At 37.3% G+C, this 17,767-nt stretch overlaps 2 protein-coding genes across 3 annotated transcripts in view; both read left to right on the forward strand.

Annotated features, from left to right (window-relative positions):
- cv-c (RhoGTPase activating protein) overlaps nt 1–17,767 on the forward strand; it is a 205,890-nt gene that overhangs the window by 90,626 nt on the left and 97,497 nt on the right. The window lies entirely within an intron of this gene.
- Nucleotides 1–17,767, forward strand: part of LOC148937126 (uncharacterized) — a 58,602-nt gene that overhangs the window by 8,027 nt on the left and 32,808 nt on the right. The gene's annotated exons all lie outside the window — the stretch shown is intronic.

The following is a 17,767-nucleotide window of genomic DNA, read 5'->3' on the forward strand; positions in this document are numbered from 1 at the left end:
TGATGCTGCGGTTTTCGATGCGATAAACACGGGATATATATATATATATATATATATATATATATATATATATTACTTACTGAATCATTCGCGAATTGACGTATCGAATTGACGTATCGTTTAGCCGTTATGCTATTTGTCATAATTTTGCGGACGTGAAAAATATTTTGCGACCTCAGATTTTGCCACCTGCTTCAAAGCAATCGAGTATCGTTCCGGCAAGTCATAAAGACGACTCGTGTTTTCTTTCCGATTTCCGAGAAACGATTCTGTGGAAATTTCGTTTTACCGCTCAAACAACAGCTGGTGAAAAGCAACATCTCGAGTGACCGGCTGGAACATGCTCGAAGATGCCTTGACGCATCATAAAATTAGCATTAAACGGCGTGACGCATGTCACGAAAGCCTCGAGCCTTAAAAATACACGATAAGCCGTTTTATACACAATAGATAGAATCTGTCTTAATATATTATAAACTTAATCTTTCGGTATTTATATTTTTTTGTATAAAATTTTGAAACTTGAGAGATTGAAAAAATGGTTTGAAATGGTTTATATCAATTTTTATATTTTTATGTTAAATTTGTAATAACAGCTATACAATAGTAAAAACTATTGATAAAAAATCAAGGTAATATAATACATTACTAATTATTAATGCAATAAAAAATTAACAATTTTAAAATTAAATCTTTTTACGATTTAATTGAATTAGCACATAACGACTACAGTTTGTTATTAATAACATATTTATATACGTATTAAACAGATTGAAGCAAATTCTCTTGCTAATTAAGACTCAAGTAACGATCTTTTTATTACAATTACGATGTTGCTCGTTACAAAAATAAATATTATATGGTAACTTATATGGATACTATTAATGTATGATCTTAGTGTTTGTTTTGCGTACAACTCGCTATGATCGTTACTACTGTGCGTTGTTTCACACAACGATATTTGAGTTAGCAAGTAGTAGATTTATTCATTTGCCGTTCCTCGTTAGCTTTAACGTAAGCTGTCAAAACAAGATTGCAACAAATACAAAAAGACACTGTTATCTTTACGAACTCTTAGTTCACGCATTTAATTAACTCTTGCGGCTAGCGATTATAAAAATATTATTAATTTTAATAAATTCATATAAATCTGTAAAATTCTTCAGATCTTATAAAATATTGCGAAATATTTTACACAATTATATAATATTTTAATGACAATTAGATTTTATATTAAGGAATATTTGTTAATGCTTTTTACAATCGCTGAGTACACTTTTCGTTTATCTCAAAATGTAATTATCTTTATCATTTTTACTGTGCAATTTTTATTATGTCTAATGTCTTTTATTATATCTTAGGATATCAAAAATTTTGTTTCGAATTTTATCTTATACGCTTCTTGAAATGAGATTCGCGAGATAATTGATTATGAATGTAAGAGAAGCCGAAATCCAATATGTGCATTGACTTTCCAGAGTATTCTTAGTTTATTACAGAAATAACTGTCTTTTTCTGTGAGAATAACTGGGTCAATTTAAGTCGAACATTCCGACGATTGGTTGGAATTGCGCAACATACTGGATTTAATTATTCTTTGACAATGTTCAATGCCCCGCTGGCTTCCACGATAGCAGACGTATTTCAACAAAAGCCTCGACTGAACTCTCGTTTAATTGGAAACTAACGGTTGGCCGATGTCGCCTCATGTATAACGTGTTCTCACGACAATTAGATTAGTAAATGAGAATCGCGTTATTCACAAGTCTCATGATCATTTATTACTACAAAATTGCGAATGATCAATGAGATAATTGATACAACTGGTTTCTAGTCGAACATATTGGTGCATTACCGATAAATACTTCTTTATTGACTTGTTTGATCCCCGGTGAGATTTCGTTGCGGTGAACAGTGAAAGGCGAGGTATTTTATATATAATTATCGCGCACGGATAAATCGTGGATTTCAATCGATCCAGAAAGTATCTCGCGGGACTGCGATAATTACGGGTTGTCGCGATGAAAAGTGTGCCCTGTTGAAACAATAGAAGTCTTTCGTAATGCAAACATAACTGTTGAACGAGTTGGACCACCAGAGCGGCGGATTTTTTCATCTTTATTCAAACGTCATTTCTCCAGTTTATTAAAAAGTTTATTAAAAAGTCAAGTGACAATATAATTTGAAACTGAACAAGAGTACAATTTGCAATAAGTAAGTATATTGAAGATAATTTATTTAAATATCTGTTTCGAAAATGGATATAATTATTAATTCTTGACGAATGTCATTAAATTTGTCGTTAAATTACATTTTGAATTGCAAGTTAAAATATTACGGATTTTGTTATTAATTATTGATATACAGAAAATATTATCATCGTCACATTATAAATGATAAAAATATTGAAAAATTGTGAATTGTACATTTTTGCAGTAGTTATTGAATATGGTAGTGAGTAATAAATATTCAGCCAATAAAAATGCAACAAAATTTTTATATTATCTTTGCTGAGAAAAAAAAACATAATATTCGCTTCTATAAATTCAATTTATATTTATTTATATTTTTATTTTTAATTAAACATAACGATTTTTGTAATATAATTCAGAACAATGAATTACGTATTAATAAATTCACAAGATTTTAATGAATACTATTATTTAAATAATATACCATTTTTCTCTTATTCAAACTTTTTATTTTAATATTTATTCTTAAATTTCCATTTTATTAATTCTATGTTGGTCATGTTATTTCAATATGCCATATGTTATGTAATTCCATGAATATATACAAGTATTCGTTTTTATTTTTATTCTTCACTTATGCATTTGATGCACTAAAGTCCGCGTTATACAGTTCACCTGTAACCTTCTTTCGACATCTCAAAATATCTCGTAGGAACGAGAGACAGTGTAACTTTTTTGCTGGTGATATATCGTACGACTCGTTAAAGACGCCTTTCGGCGAAATCGTGTCTGGTCATCTGTTTCAGTTCCGAGGAGGATTCGAAGAGGGATTATGTCGTGGTCTGCAAAAGCGAGAATCCGCTACAAGCTAAAACTATGCCTAATCCTTATACACTAATCCTTGCATCTGCCTAACTTGAAAAGACATTTATTCTCCGTTCGCGAAAAAGGCGCGATCCTTCGACACGCCGATAAAATATCCTCGAGGAAAGTTTAACCTGTTCAATTTTGGCTGCCGGTTTTAGGAAGGAAAGAAAAATAGCAATCGTTCAGGATTAAGCGAAACTGGTTCCACATTAGTTTTCTGCGAATGTGAACATTTGTTCTTTCTTCCTCCGCGTTTCTCATAATTTCAACGTGTTAGCACTTATGAAGATGAACGTGAAACGCTCTGTTTATTTACAAATTTTTAGAATGTCTCCCCCGTTTGTCGGATTGATGCGAAATTTCCACGGTAATTTCCAGGACCAGGGCAATCTATATTGCACGAAAGTTATTAATGATTCGCAGAATTTCGCAGAATAGTGCTGTGACTGGAATTTCGGCGCAAACTGCATCCGCTTTCCTACTTCAATAAACGTTGATGATAAACTTTCTGACGTCGGCGTAGCGTAGGTGTTATTTAGTTCTGTCATAATCGTGATTATTATTGAAATAATTATATCGTTGGGAACAACATATGTGATTTCAATTAGGTCCAACTTATTTGTTCGTAATATCGATTATACATATATATATATATATATATATATATATATATATATATATATATATATATCTGCTATCGGTTATATCGCGCTTGCATCGTGGCATTTTCCCGATATTTTATCTATATCAGATTGCAATTTTTATTCCGAAATTGAAAGTATAAGCATTTAGATGAGTATATTAAGATTAATAGCGACTCAATGGAATGCGAGCGTTTTATTGCGCCAACCATCTTTCATTTGAAACGACCTTTTATTGTTGAACATTGACCGCAATTCCTATATCGTTTATTGGAGCTACAGAAAATGCGAATATTATAAAATATTGTATTATTAAGTCGATTAATATTTGTTATAACACGATTTATACAAAGAATTATTAGAGAAATTAAATAATGAAAATTGAGATTGAGTTAAAATTAAATTAACGATATAATATATTTTTTAAATATTATAGTGAATTTTATATAAAATTTATTTTGCGTTTCACGACGAAACGGTATAAACGACGGGCAGTCATTCAACCCGATCGACGTAGACCGACAGTCTCGCCCGGCTTCGTAATTCGTGGATTTCACGTAAAACGCGTATGGTTGGTGCAACATGCGCGTCACGATTTATTTGTGGAGACCCATTGGTCTTATAATAGATCACAATATAAACGCGGCACAGCGATCGCGTTAGTCTCGCGGAGTAGTTGGCTTGTTTGTCTTACGGGAAACGTGCCTCTGGTCACCACTAAGTAGCCCTAGGTTATAAACTACTGATTATAAACTACCCTCACCCCCTATACGAGGTTTATTTTTCACGGTTGCTTTGTGAGTAGATGGAAACATCATAACGCCGTCGGTGGTACCAATAACGAACTCGTTCGGAATCATTATCATTGTAATTTTCGATCGATTGATTTTCACGAGAACGCATTATGAGAAATATATATTTCTATGTCTTGATATAAAAAAGGATGTGAGAATAAATATTAAGTTTGAACAAATTTTAAAATTTCTACTGAAGAATGTTTTACTTAATCGTTGTCACATTTATATTTTTAAAAGTTAATTTAATTTAATTTCTTTTTAACCGAAGAATTAATGTACTACGTTGTTGATTGTGATATAGACATTTCTAATATTTTAATTAATTGCGTCATTGCGTCATCTTATTCGACTTATTAAGTTATCTAAAAATTATTTTAAATGAATAGATAGATACCGCGATGAATATTTGATTATAAACATCGCACAAAGAAGGCTTTCTCGATTTCACCGTCAATAATTATCACGCGACGTTCCTTTAATCTCCTAAGCCGTAAAGTCAAATAACAAAAGAACGGCTGCGTGAAATCTGTGATATCAACGATCGAGACAAATTGCAGTTTAGAAAGTTCGAATACATATTCTTCGTGGAACGAGGTGCGTTTATATCTTCGAAAATGCTTCTGATCGGCCTTCTGATAAAGGCTAAGACAATAGGTGAAACAGGATATTTCGATTGCGTTTGTGGAAATATAATCATCTCTCGATAAGTTATCTGATAATTTTATCCATAGATACATATGAATTTTAGTCGAATTTTTTTACTAATTTCATGTGTTATTCCGTATCTTATGTGGTATTTTTAAAGAATATTTTTTTCTTAAAAAAAAAAAAAAAAAAAAAAAAAAAAAAAAAAAAAAAAAAAAGAATTTTATTTCAGGATAAATCTTAGTTTGTTCATTAGAAATATGATGGAGTAAGATTCTCACGATATTTAATGAGATGGAAAACGCACCTAATAGTAATTCAAGTTTCAAGGATATAATGAGACTTGATATTTTCTTGTCAATCTATAGCATTTATTAAGTTACTGCATTCTTATTGCATGCTGTAACACTTATTAGAATGATTTCACGGTACAGCGGGTGGCATTTTGCATTTAAAGCACTATTACGTAACGTGAGAAAAACGGTGGCGCGATGTGGAGACAATTAAAAGATACATATGTTTCACAGTGGATGATTTAAGTAGTGTAAAGAGAAAGTCAGATAAAAGATTAATTGTAATAATTTAATAATAGATCTATTCTTCATTATAGACGTTGATCAATTTTTAATAATTTTAACATTACATCCTTATAATAGCATCATCGAATTTGTGATTATACAGCAAGAAATTATCGTTATCATAATTTTAATGGGTATATAATTTATTTTTTTATTGCTTATTATTAGAATATTTAAGTCAATGCGCAAAATGTGTCTTATAAAGTTATCTTTATTTTTTCACATATTAATATTATGTCTTTGATACATTTCATTTTTAATATATTTATATTTTTTTATTTTAACATTTAACACTAGTCTAATTTTTTGCATTGCAAATATAATTATTATTTAATTAACTATTTTATTCTGTTTTTATAATAAATTAATGCTTTAGACTCATATTGAAAAATTAATTTTTTTCTAATGCTTGTGCCAGAGATTTACGTATGTAGTGAGATATATAATTATCTAAAATTATTTTCCCGTATGTAAAACATTGGAAGATAAATGTATGAACGTGCGCTCGTAAATGATTTTTTTTCCTTAACAAATAACTCAAAGGCGAGCAGCATAGGAAAATGCAAGAATGGCAAATAGAGAATCACGATCCGACGCTTGTCTTCCAAGATGCCTATCTCGCGCTCTCGTAATTTCTCTCGGATGGGATTTATAATTCTCCTGAAAATCGCGGCGCCCGCTTTCTACACGGCGCTCAGCGCCGTGTTATAGGAATACATTCATGTAAATTGTCGGATTTATTATGGCGCGAGACGGGTATGCATATGAGAGTCCGAGTTTCGCGGGTGGATACACCCCGTTGATTGCGCCGCCATCCACGCGAATTTCCTCGATCTCCCGTCCCTTTTTTCTTCTCCTTTCTCTCACCGCCGTCTCCGCCAACTTTTGAATTTCACGCCATTGTCGTGACGATCCCAATAATCCACGTGCCCCTCGAAAGACCTGCGGAATTGCGATCAAAAATACCGGAGTAAGCTGATTCGTGCACGTTGACAAAGTCCAGAAATATAATTATTATAAATTTACACGGAAATATTCTTAAATCGTTTTAATAAAGACTTTTAGATTAAAAAAAAAGATTCAGTTTTAGCCATCGTGCGTCAAACTCGTGTGAAACTTTATCAATCCTGTCGATTATTTTAATTATTGGTTCTCGCGAACGAATGAATCTTTCAATCGGAGAGGTCCGACGTCCTTCGCCGATTTCGATTCCTGCTGCGTTCATATTTCATGCACTCGAGTTTCGATCTGTCCACGTGTCGCATGAAATGTCGCGAATGAGAGGTCCACGTGCGCGAACGAATCGCAATCGAAAGCGGCCTCTCGCACCCCTGGGAACAGGCAGCACAAATTGCCTCCTGACACGCTCGCTTCATCTGGTGTGCATGCGAATGCATCGCTGCACTGTATTAGATTGCCACCTACTGGTGCAACAACGAAGCGGCCTTTGCATTTACATCGGGATATCCCGGCGTTTCGTCTCACGAGAATGCACCGGTGGATCGTCGCTTCCGCGATTTCCCGACTCGAGCCCATTTTATTTTCACCTGGTATTGATATATGGCGAACGGTCACGACGCGTAAGATTGAGTTAGTGGAGAAATTGAGAGCGCGGCTCCAATTAAAATTACCCCTCGGCCTACATCGAAACGTTTTACGAATAAGCCCGATATCTGAACGCCGATCTTCCTCCGCGCGTTCGCGATCGCTTTTTACGGCGGATTACACTGACTTCATAAATCATCCGCGGCGCGCGGCGGCCGCACAACGCGCTAATTAAACGAGCATCTTTATTAATCGACTAGATCGGCCGCGCTTTGCGTCGCTCGCTTATTTCTATTTCTCCACGTTATTTATAGCATTTCTATCTTTATAATTCCACAATTCTCGCCTAAGCCGTATTTACATCGCCGGAGAGCCCCCGTCGGCAGCTAGACCCCCGCGGCAAACAAACCAAAAGGAAACGAAATATAAACCGATTAATCGGGCAGACCGAGGAAAGCCGGCCTGTCCACGCGCAGCCTTGAGGCGAGCGGGCACGATAAAGTCGCTGTGGGACGAGCGAGCCTAATAAAATTCATCGAGTCTCGTGACGATGCAACTTTGCGCGCGCGACCCGGCGCGGCGCGGCGCGGCGCTGCGCGGCGTGGCGCATCGTGGCGCATCGCGTTGCACCGCGTGAATAACGTTAATTTGCGGCTTCTGCGTTGCACCTTCGACCGGTTTAGCAACTAAATCGCGGGATGTGTGCGAGCGCGTTATTCGCCACGGCGAAAGTATGCCGACGAGCTCTAGCTGATTCTGTCGGCGTAACTTCTCGCATCCCTGCGACATGCCGGCCGGCGAATTCTTGCTCGGGACTTTGCGGGGATTTGCGGGATTTTGCGTTTCGCGGTTTATAATCAAAGAAAACTCTTGAAAGCTCTCTTCAGTCCTGTGAAAATTGAATATCCGCGTGGAAATAAAATGCATTCCAAGCAATTTTTTTTCTCATTTTATTTATAAGGTATCTTTATATCGAATTAAGTACCTGAAAAATAGTTTATGAATTATGATATATACTATAGGGCAAGAGATGTAAAATATTTAGACATACTTTTTTTTTATAAATTATTCATTTTTAATATTAATTTGAAGCAATTTTGATGAGATTTAGTGAGATGTCAACAATGATGTTTTTGTATCCTTCCTGATGAATTCTTCTCGTACATTAATAGACATTAAATTTTCTATATTTTTTTCTTTACGTTAATAAATTCCACCGCGATTGGAAAAAGAGGAAATCAGTTGTCGCCAACAGGAAAATTACATAACGCGGTTATTAATTGATATCACACATACATCGCAAGCATGCAATTATCGGCGGACGTCGTCCTGTATATATATTGATTACTAACAAAACATCTGCTAATACCTTAGCATCGATCCGCGGGGATCGCGTGATATCGATCTCGTTTCCGTTTCGCATTAGCAAACCGAGTCCGCTCATTATTTCAAAGAATCGATCGAGCTGTATCATCCACTTTATCCACCGCTACGTGCCTCCTTATCCTCTTTTCATTTCTCTCCGCTTCTTCCCTGTGATTCTAACGGAGAATCGTCACTGATTGCACCTGTGGCTGTAATAAGGAAACGAGCGGCTCGGCAGCATCCGAGTCGACGGATCCGCAAAATTTACGAAACGTCGAGATAACGGCACGTAGATGAACCGTGCGGAGTAATATATATATATATATATATATATATTTTTTTTTTATTTTATATATATATATACACACACCACACACACACACACACACACACACACACACACACACGAGAAGAAGAATGCGAGCTAGAAGTCGGGGTTAACAAGGGAAGCGAAAATAGTTTAGCGTATTATTTATGCAAATGATACGCATCGAGGAAGAGGCCGCAAACGGACGACAGTAAGTTGGATAATTAATTGGAATGTGCCGTGCTGCAGAGGAGCGAGCTGTATGGAGTAAATAATTTCAGCGCGACAGCTTTCACATTGTTCTTCTCCTCGAACATCGATGTGCGAAAAATTATTGATATTATCTATGACATGACCAAGCATGAGAATTAGCGCTTAACTATGTTTATTAATAAAAAAAGAATCAAATTAATTATATGTTACCAATGATTTTTTTTTATTAATAAACGTAATTAAAATTAAACATATAATGAGCACTGTTTACAATCTTATCAGTCATATTATTGTCCATTTAAGCCATATCGAGAACTTTTTTCTGTTAGTATTTATTATGACTTTTTCCTTAAAAAAAAAAAAAAAGGAAATTTTTTGATAATGAAAGTCTGTATTCGCATAATCTGATTTGCATAATCTAATGTTTGTAGTGTTCATTTCATTCGTTTCTCGCGTAAAGTGTGTGATCCTATAATCAAACTTCAAACGAAAAAGGGTAAGAATTTTAATGGTGGCTGTTTCGTTTGGCGACCTGCGAGATTAAAGCGAGATTAAAGCGGATACGCGAACTTGCGCATTGGCACGATGCAGATGTACCGGTTTATGGGACGCGTAAAAGCCACCGACGTGCAGACCACCGATAGCGTCTTGCTCATAAAACATTGCGAGTACCCCCGGTCACGCATTTATCAAATTTTATTGGCAGCCGCCTATGTCCAGCGGCGTTAATTACAACAACGAAGACACTTCGGCGTTGCTCATCAATGAGCATTGATAGCGCTACATTCTTTATCTTGACTGAACACGCTTCGCTTTTGCCGTGAAAAATGTCTTTTTTGTAGAACATTATTTTTACCGAAGTATAGTTATAAAAAAATTTATATTTTATATATTGTAATGGCTTATTTTTTTTTTATATCAAGCGCACTTTTGTTAGATGTACGCGCGTCGATTTCTTTTACAAACGGAAATCTTACGAATACGAAGCAGAACAATACTTTCTGCGCTTCAGTAATGGGTACTATCTGAAAAAACTGGGAAAACTTAGAATTTTCAAGGAATTTATTTATGATTGAAAAATCAGGGAATTCTCGGGAAATTTTTTTATTAAAAATTAATCAGGGGGGAGGATTGCTTTTTCTTATTTTGTCTTTATTTTTTTTGTTTTTTTCTTAATTTTCTTAGTCTAATTTTGTTTTCTTTAAGTGTGATATATCTCGCATGCTGTTATGCAATTTGTGCCATCGCCGCGATATTGCTGTCTGTCGTTTTACTTACTTTTGCAACGCACCGTGGAATGCAGCATGAGCTGCAGCAGAGCTCGAGGTGGTTGACACGTGTTCTAAGTGTGTCCCGCTAAACTATTCGCGGCTTATCATTTCCATTTCTGGTGGAGAAATATACGCGGCAATCTGCGGATCGGTTTCTCCGTTGCTGTTTCAATTTTCGTGGCCTTTCCGGCCGTAACTCGGGCATTTTACAGGCGATTTGGCAAAGCGACTGCTCCTCCACGTAAAGTCGATCACCTCGATATCTCTCGCGGAGTAACCTTTTCACGGCGCTATCGTTCGGGCATGCCTAATATCGTCGTGTTTCTTTATGTTTCAGGTAAGCACAGGTCGATTATATAGAGGGATACAGAGAGGAGCCGGGGGTTACGGCGGTAGCAAGTGAAACACTAAATCCGCCCCGTAAGTACGCGCCGCATTTTAAGACTCATCCAATCACCATAAAATAGTGTCCAAGGGCGCGAGTCGTTGGGGGAGGGCGGGGGGGGGATATACAATTTGCATTTTCATGGAGCGACGTACCTCTACGGTTAGTCCACCTTCAAGGTGGACTGCATTTCGAGTCGCCCCTTCTGATGAAGATCACGAAAAATATCCGTGTGCAGGTGCAGCGCGAGCGAGCGAGCGAGTGAACAGACGAGCGAATAGCGAAATGGGTGCCGTTCGCGTAGGACGCATTTATTTGGCCGCACGTCTTTTATAGCGCAAGAATTAATTAGAGGCTCGCTACGAGCGAGAGCGAATTTCGCGATCGAGATCGAGGCTCGAATATGAAATCGCGGGAGTTATTTTTAGTCTCCACGGCGAGAGAGCGTAATCCGCCGCGTGTCTCTCCTAATCTGCTATCGATTACGCGTCGGTTAATTAAAGTCTAGTGCGCAAAAGTCGTCGCGCTCGATTTCAAGGGGCGATTAAACCACAAGGGTGATCGATTGAGCCAATTAATGGGACAGTAACGAAAATATATCGCGAACGGGATGGTTTCATTAAAATCTTAATCGACCGAATTTATTCCGTACTCTTATTAGAACGCGAAGTAATAAGAGTCAGGTAACATTTTGACTTCGCAATAATTCAACCCCAGAATTTGCTGTTGCAGTGTTGCGAGTAATGAGAGTAAAATATATACTGTGATAACAGCGTCTGTTAATCGGTGAAACTCTTTTTATAAATTAGAAGGGACTCTTACTTTCCTCAAAACGAAGTGAAAATTCTAATTAGGACTGTGGAATTTAAATGTTGGGGTGCTGATCTCATCCCTAAATGAAATTGTAAATTTCGCCGCGAGAAGATAATAAAGTACACTGACAACCCACCGAAACAAGGTCAAGAATTAACCTTCGACGAGGACGGACGTGAGACGTTGATTAATATAATTGTAATATTATATACGTTATTATAATCGAGCTTTTATGTCACGTTCAATGAACATATGTGTACGTGAGGTCGCCAAAGAATTAGTCGATCAATCCCGAGATGCGATGATAGCGGTGCGCGAGGATGCACCGCGCGTACCTCGCGTGCCCGTTACGAGGAAGAAATTAATAATTGCAATTAATCCAACGTGATTAATGCTGCATCGCCAGCGTCTTCTACCGTGGGCTTCCGCGCGCGAAGTCGCGAGTCGTACCGCGCGTTTCAAATAACAAACAAGCCCCGAATGATTCACGACGATACCATCTTGACGACCAAGGCGCAAGCGAAAATAACCGCGTGGAATAGACGCCGCTATTTTTCCTCCTCCCCTCCTCTCCCCCCTCCCCCTCCCCCGCCCCGTCGGGCAAGTCAACGTGCGCTTAATTAATTTTCTTATCTGATTAAAGTGGAGCGTAAATACGGAGCGGTAGGAAGTAGGAACGCGAAAAAATTAGATCCGCGCAATGTGGGAAGTTGCACGATTGATATACTCCGACGTTACATATCGCGGCGATTATCTGGAATTTTATGTACTATTTGAGGGTGAGGTAAGCGTCTTATCGGACCGCGAGATCTTGTCGGGTTTTTGCTCGTAGCGCCTTAGAGATTACGGTTGCAAGGAGCTAAACACGGTTTATGCGGCAATGTGCGCCGCGTACGACGACCTTCCGCGGTGCAAAGTGGAATATAACGACGGTAAAAAAGTGCATTTCTTTCGTTATCTGGCGCGTTACATTCGAAAAATTGCGCGTCCAGCTCGCAATCGCACAATCGGCCCGCTTGGCTGGCAAAGCGTCACCGTTCTTTCAATTAAACGCTTTTAAACCCTATCCAAACCGACGACTGACTAACCTTACGAAGATGCGACCGTTTCGATAAAGCTTTTTATAGATCCGCGATTACAAAATTGACTAGGGGGTACACGCCACGTATTTAGTGATTTTTATTGCGACCGACCCGTACTGATAAAACGAAGACACCACTTCCTTTTCTAATTAAAGTTATATCTAATCTATAAAAATTGTTCATATTTTCGTTATTTTACGTCATTCTCTTAAATCTCTTAGGTAAAATAATAATCCAGCTGATAAGATATTGATATTTCATTGAGATCTTTTTATAAACTTATATATTTGCATCCAAATCAATTATCCGAGATAGAAAACATTTTTAAATATATTTAAAAGTTCTTTTTATCCCAATATATCTAAATTTAAAGATAAAAATACTTTTCGCTCTTTTAGAAGTGATAATCATTACGGAATGTCCAGCATATTAAGCATGAAAAAGTCGCAAATTTAATGTAATGGAATACGTTCGATGTGTAATTTAAAGTCTTTTTTTATTTGTTTATCCGTACCGAAAATAGAAAGTCCGCAATCTATTAATTCTGGAAATTTCCTCTTGTTGGCAAGTACGGAGAGGCACCCTAATTGCAGTACGAGACGAGTTATAGCGCGTTGAAACCGGGCACGAACCCCGCCAATTGAGGCGGCTAGGCGCGAGAGTGCGTCGGGCACGGGATGAATAATTGTACTGGCATACTTAAGATTACAGATAAAGATATCTCTCAGCCGTCGGTGGTGCATTTCATAGCAGCCGTACGGATCATCCTACGGAATTGATGGGCTGCTATCAACGCCGACTTTATGGCTGGAAATCGCAGTGTCTCGCGCGATGCTTACAAAGTACATAGGCGAAAGTGTACAAGCCGTTTCAAACGTGCCGTTTTTTCGCACGATCACGCGAATCGAAAAAAAAAAAAAAAAAGAAAAAAATATTCGTCTCAATTAAAAGTGAAATTCATAGCGTATACTCTAGCGTGAACGTGTATTTACTGCCTAGGATATAATTTATTAAATAATATATTTTTCATCAAGTCACTGTGTATTTTATATTGTGAGAGAATAGGAGAGTTGTGATTTTGTGCGGAAAGGAATATTTCTGTTGCTTTACGAGGAGAAATCTATATTACGAGCTTATCATTATATTATTAACATGTCTGACAAAGCAATTGCGGCAAAGTGTACTTTTTACTCTGTCAAGAGTTATCTTTATCTATAATGATGCACATACATTTGTACAATTATTCAACTAGGGTTTCTTGCGCTCTGACTCTCTCCTAATTCGTCTTCATCGTGCTTTCTTTTCTTCCCTTTTATATACTTCGCTCGCGAGATCACCGTCTCGGGGCTCACAGAAAGGATATGTAATCATAATTAGCGATGTTATTAGTGAGTCATGGGTTTGTTTTATTGGTTCGTTTTATCGGGGCTTGTATGGCGAGGGTTAACTGCCAAGGATAACTGGCTGATGGATCCTACATGGTTGCAACGGCTGCATGAAAAATTCTGTCAGAGTCAATTAGAAACGTTCGCGGATCGAATCGCATCGACTGAAACACCATGTGTATAGAGCTCGTAAAAAAATCATTCATAATTTAGTCTCGCAAATAAACTTCAAAATCGTGCTGGAAACAATTTTCGAAGCAATTACATGTAATATAAGGATTGCTGCGTCGTTTTTTAATGATGGAAATTAAAATTTTTAATTAATAATATTCGAAGGTTGCTAGTTTCACTTTTATCTCCATCTTAATATTAAAAAAATGAAAGCGTAATGTGATTTCTGTAATTTTAAAACATTAGAAAGTTCTGACAAAGCAGCTAGAATTTATTTACATAAATCTGATATTTTCTAGGATTGCGGAATAATAATTAACTACTGCAACATGTATTTCGAGTAAAAATTCTATTTCATCAACTTTACATTAGAATCGACGAGTCTTAATTATTATTCTCTGTGCAAATTACTACATTAAAAATTTATATGTATTCTCTGTCTAAATTATTACATTTCTCTTTATAAAATATTTGTGTACTTATAAAATATAATATAAATTATGTTGAACGCAAGATATTAATAACGGCGTGCAAAATTAAAAAATATATATAATAAAACATACGATAAAAACAAGTTGAATTATAGCGAAGCCCGAGAAATTAATTCGATTGACTTTTGAATTTTTGAAATGAATTTGGCCGAGCGAGTCGAGCGATTAATCGATCGCCAAGAACGCGCATTGTCGAAATGTTTGCCGTTCGTCGAACGCTTAAAGCGCAAACATCGCCCGTACACGATGCGCGCATGCAACCACCGCACATAAAATCATTATTATGGTGGCAATAAACCGTAAACGGACGCACGGTTGTATTTTCCACTCGCGCGAGTCGAGTTGCGAGGAGCGCCGGCGGACTCGCGCGCTCTCCGAAGGGGAATTCCTCCCTTTATTTCCTCCGGCTGTGCCCGTTCCACCGACGTGCTCCCCTATGGAGGCGCATCCAGGATGACGCGAAGGACGAAGGACGACGAGAAGGAGAACAATCCGCACGCGCGCAGCCGTCCGCAGCCGAGTTATACCGCAACATTAGTGCCTGTCCACGGGCTTTACGACGCTGCCTCGACTTGCGCAGGGCTGTCTTCCGGTGGCGAGATTCCCGGCGCACTGTAGAGAGCTCGCTTTTTCAGAGAACACACCGAGAAAGGTTATTTCACGCAGAGAAAATAGGTTCCCTGAAGGGGGTTTATATACGTCGAATCTCGCGCTAGATTTTCATCGAGCGGCCGCAATTAAATTTTTAATGGCAAAGCCAACGTCGGTATATAAATTTGTATATGTACATAAGTACGTATATCTTCTCTTCTATTTATCTTCCCTTTGAGCAAAAGTTGAATATGAGAGAAAGAAACAGTGAGGGAAAGAGAGGAAGAGCCGTTTCTCCATAGAGAGGAATGTGATTAATTATTAAAAGATTATTTGGTTTTGTTTCTAGTGTGTCGAGTTTCATAAAATTCTCGCTCTGTAACAGCAATCGAACTTGTTGCTACATCGCAGATAACGTCATTACATTTATACAATGTTTTAGTAATATGCGGTGCGACATGCATGATATCTCCAGCATCAGACTACATGCTGTTATCGTGTTAGTGTATGACTGTGCTGTTCTTGTCAGTTACTGACATCCCCGCTTATGCAACAAGAAATTTCTAACATAAATTCGATGTTATCTTCGTCATCATGTTTCTAAGATTATGGAGCTTCTCGATTTCCGGCGTCTCGCTAAAACAACTTGCAGAGCCTAACTTATCATTTTCGTAATGACTCTAATTCCGCGACTATTAAAGCGAAAGCAAAGTGCCAATCTTTTCTTTAGGCAAGACTATCTATCGCAGTCCAAAATTATCCGAAAATATTCTGCTGTTACTTAGAGCAAAAAGTAATTAAACGCGCGCGCGCGCGTGTGTGTGTGTGCGTGTGTGTGTGTGTGTGTGTGTGTGTGTGTGTGTGTTTACAACTTTAATTATAGTTCCAATTATAGTCCGTGAATATTAGCTCTAGCGTTGCGTTTGTAATTTAAATTGATATTTTAAGCTTGCTACAGTTGCATACGCATGACGTAACTTTATTTCGCGCTGTCATTAAATTTCGTTTATCACGAGAGTATCTTGCGAACTCGAATGAAGACGGTCGTGCACACGCGTATAGATGAAAGCGTGTACTGTGTGTAAGAGATTCATAAGAAGAGATCCGCTTCGAGCAATTCCGCTGATTACGCCTTATGTTGTAACGTGTCTATGTGAAAGCATATTATTTCACTTTTCTCCTCCGTTTTATTACTATTCTTGTCCGTATCTTCTGCGCGACTTCTAATTCTAGATTTTCAGGATGATCCGCGGGTATTTACGATAAGGCACTGTTTCATGTGGACGCTTAACAATTAATCGAGCGATCGTTCTTCGTGAACGATAGCGAGAGAAACATGTTCTCCGTCACAGACCATCATGTCGGAATGTCTTCCGCGCGCGATCCGAGAGGCTTATTTTAAATTAACAACGCGCGTAGCTAACAAATAAGGAGAAATGTCGCTTAAACTCTCTATGAGTACAAGTTATCCTCGTGAGAAACTTTATACTCGCTCATGGGGTCCCAGAGAAAAATAAAATTATGGATTCTTATACAGCTAATTAACGATTTCCGGATCGAATTCAAGTTATTCTCTCATTTATCGGGCTATAAGGATAATCTTACAGAGAACAATTTCTTAGTGCAATTTTCGAGTGACTCTAGAAACGGTACTCGCGATTGGAAAACGTGTGTTCTGCGTATCTGGTAAAGCCGAGTTCATGCATGAGAGATTTACGCAAATAGCGTGTAGATAATGCGCGCGAGTTTCTTAATCAAATTTTAATTGCGGACTGCGATTTGATAAACTCGCACGCGATAATTCCAGTCTTTGATATCGGATTGAAAATTGGATAGCGCATCCACCTTTTCGACGCGAGTAAAATTGTCGATATAGAACCTCGTTATCCCATATGCTACTTCCAATTAATTATAGTTAATTATTGATAACGATAACTGGCATTATGATATTTATGTGGTCCAGCGATATTGACGATTGATGTGTTCGTCTACTTCCGTTAAAGGCAGTTTTATTTTAAAACTGGCTTGCATAAAAATGGGAGAACAGGTTCTTAAATCATGGCTGAAAAGATAAGATGGCTGTTGTGATTTAATAATTTCCGAAGTAATAAATTATGTTTTTATTTAATGGATAAATCAATGATAAAATATAATTCTTATTTCAAAATTAATAATATCGATGTTGCACTTTTGAGATTGAAAAAGATTAAAATAATAAAACAAAAATTTAGAGATTAAAAGATTGAAATACCAAAATATTTTATTTTAAATATTTAAAATCGTCGTTTAAATTATCAACTCCTTTTGTACTCTGGTGAATTTTGATGAACGTTCAATTTATTTGTAAACTTAAGTGAAGCATTTGCGAGTAGTAGTTACTTCGAAATGGCATCGAGTGGTGTACTTTATTTCAAGTTTCTCCAATATC

This window comes from Pogonomyrmex barbatus, unplaced genomic scaffold (genome assembly GCF_055798465.1).
Source record: "Pogonomyrmex barbatus isolate J1 unplaced genomic scaffold, ASM5579846v1 scaffold16, whole genome shotgun sequence".
NCBI classification, from domain to species: domain Eukaryota; kingdom Metazoa; phylum Arthropoda; class Insecta; order Hymenoptera; family Formicidae; genus Pogonomyrmex; species Pogonomyrmex barbatus.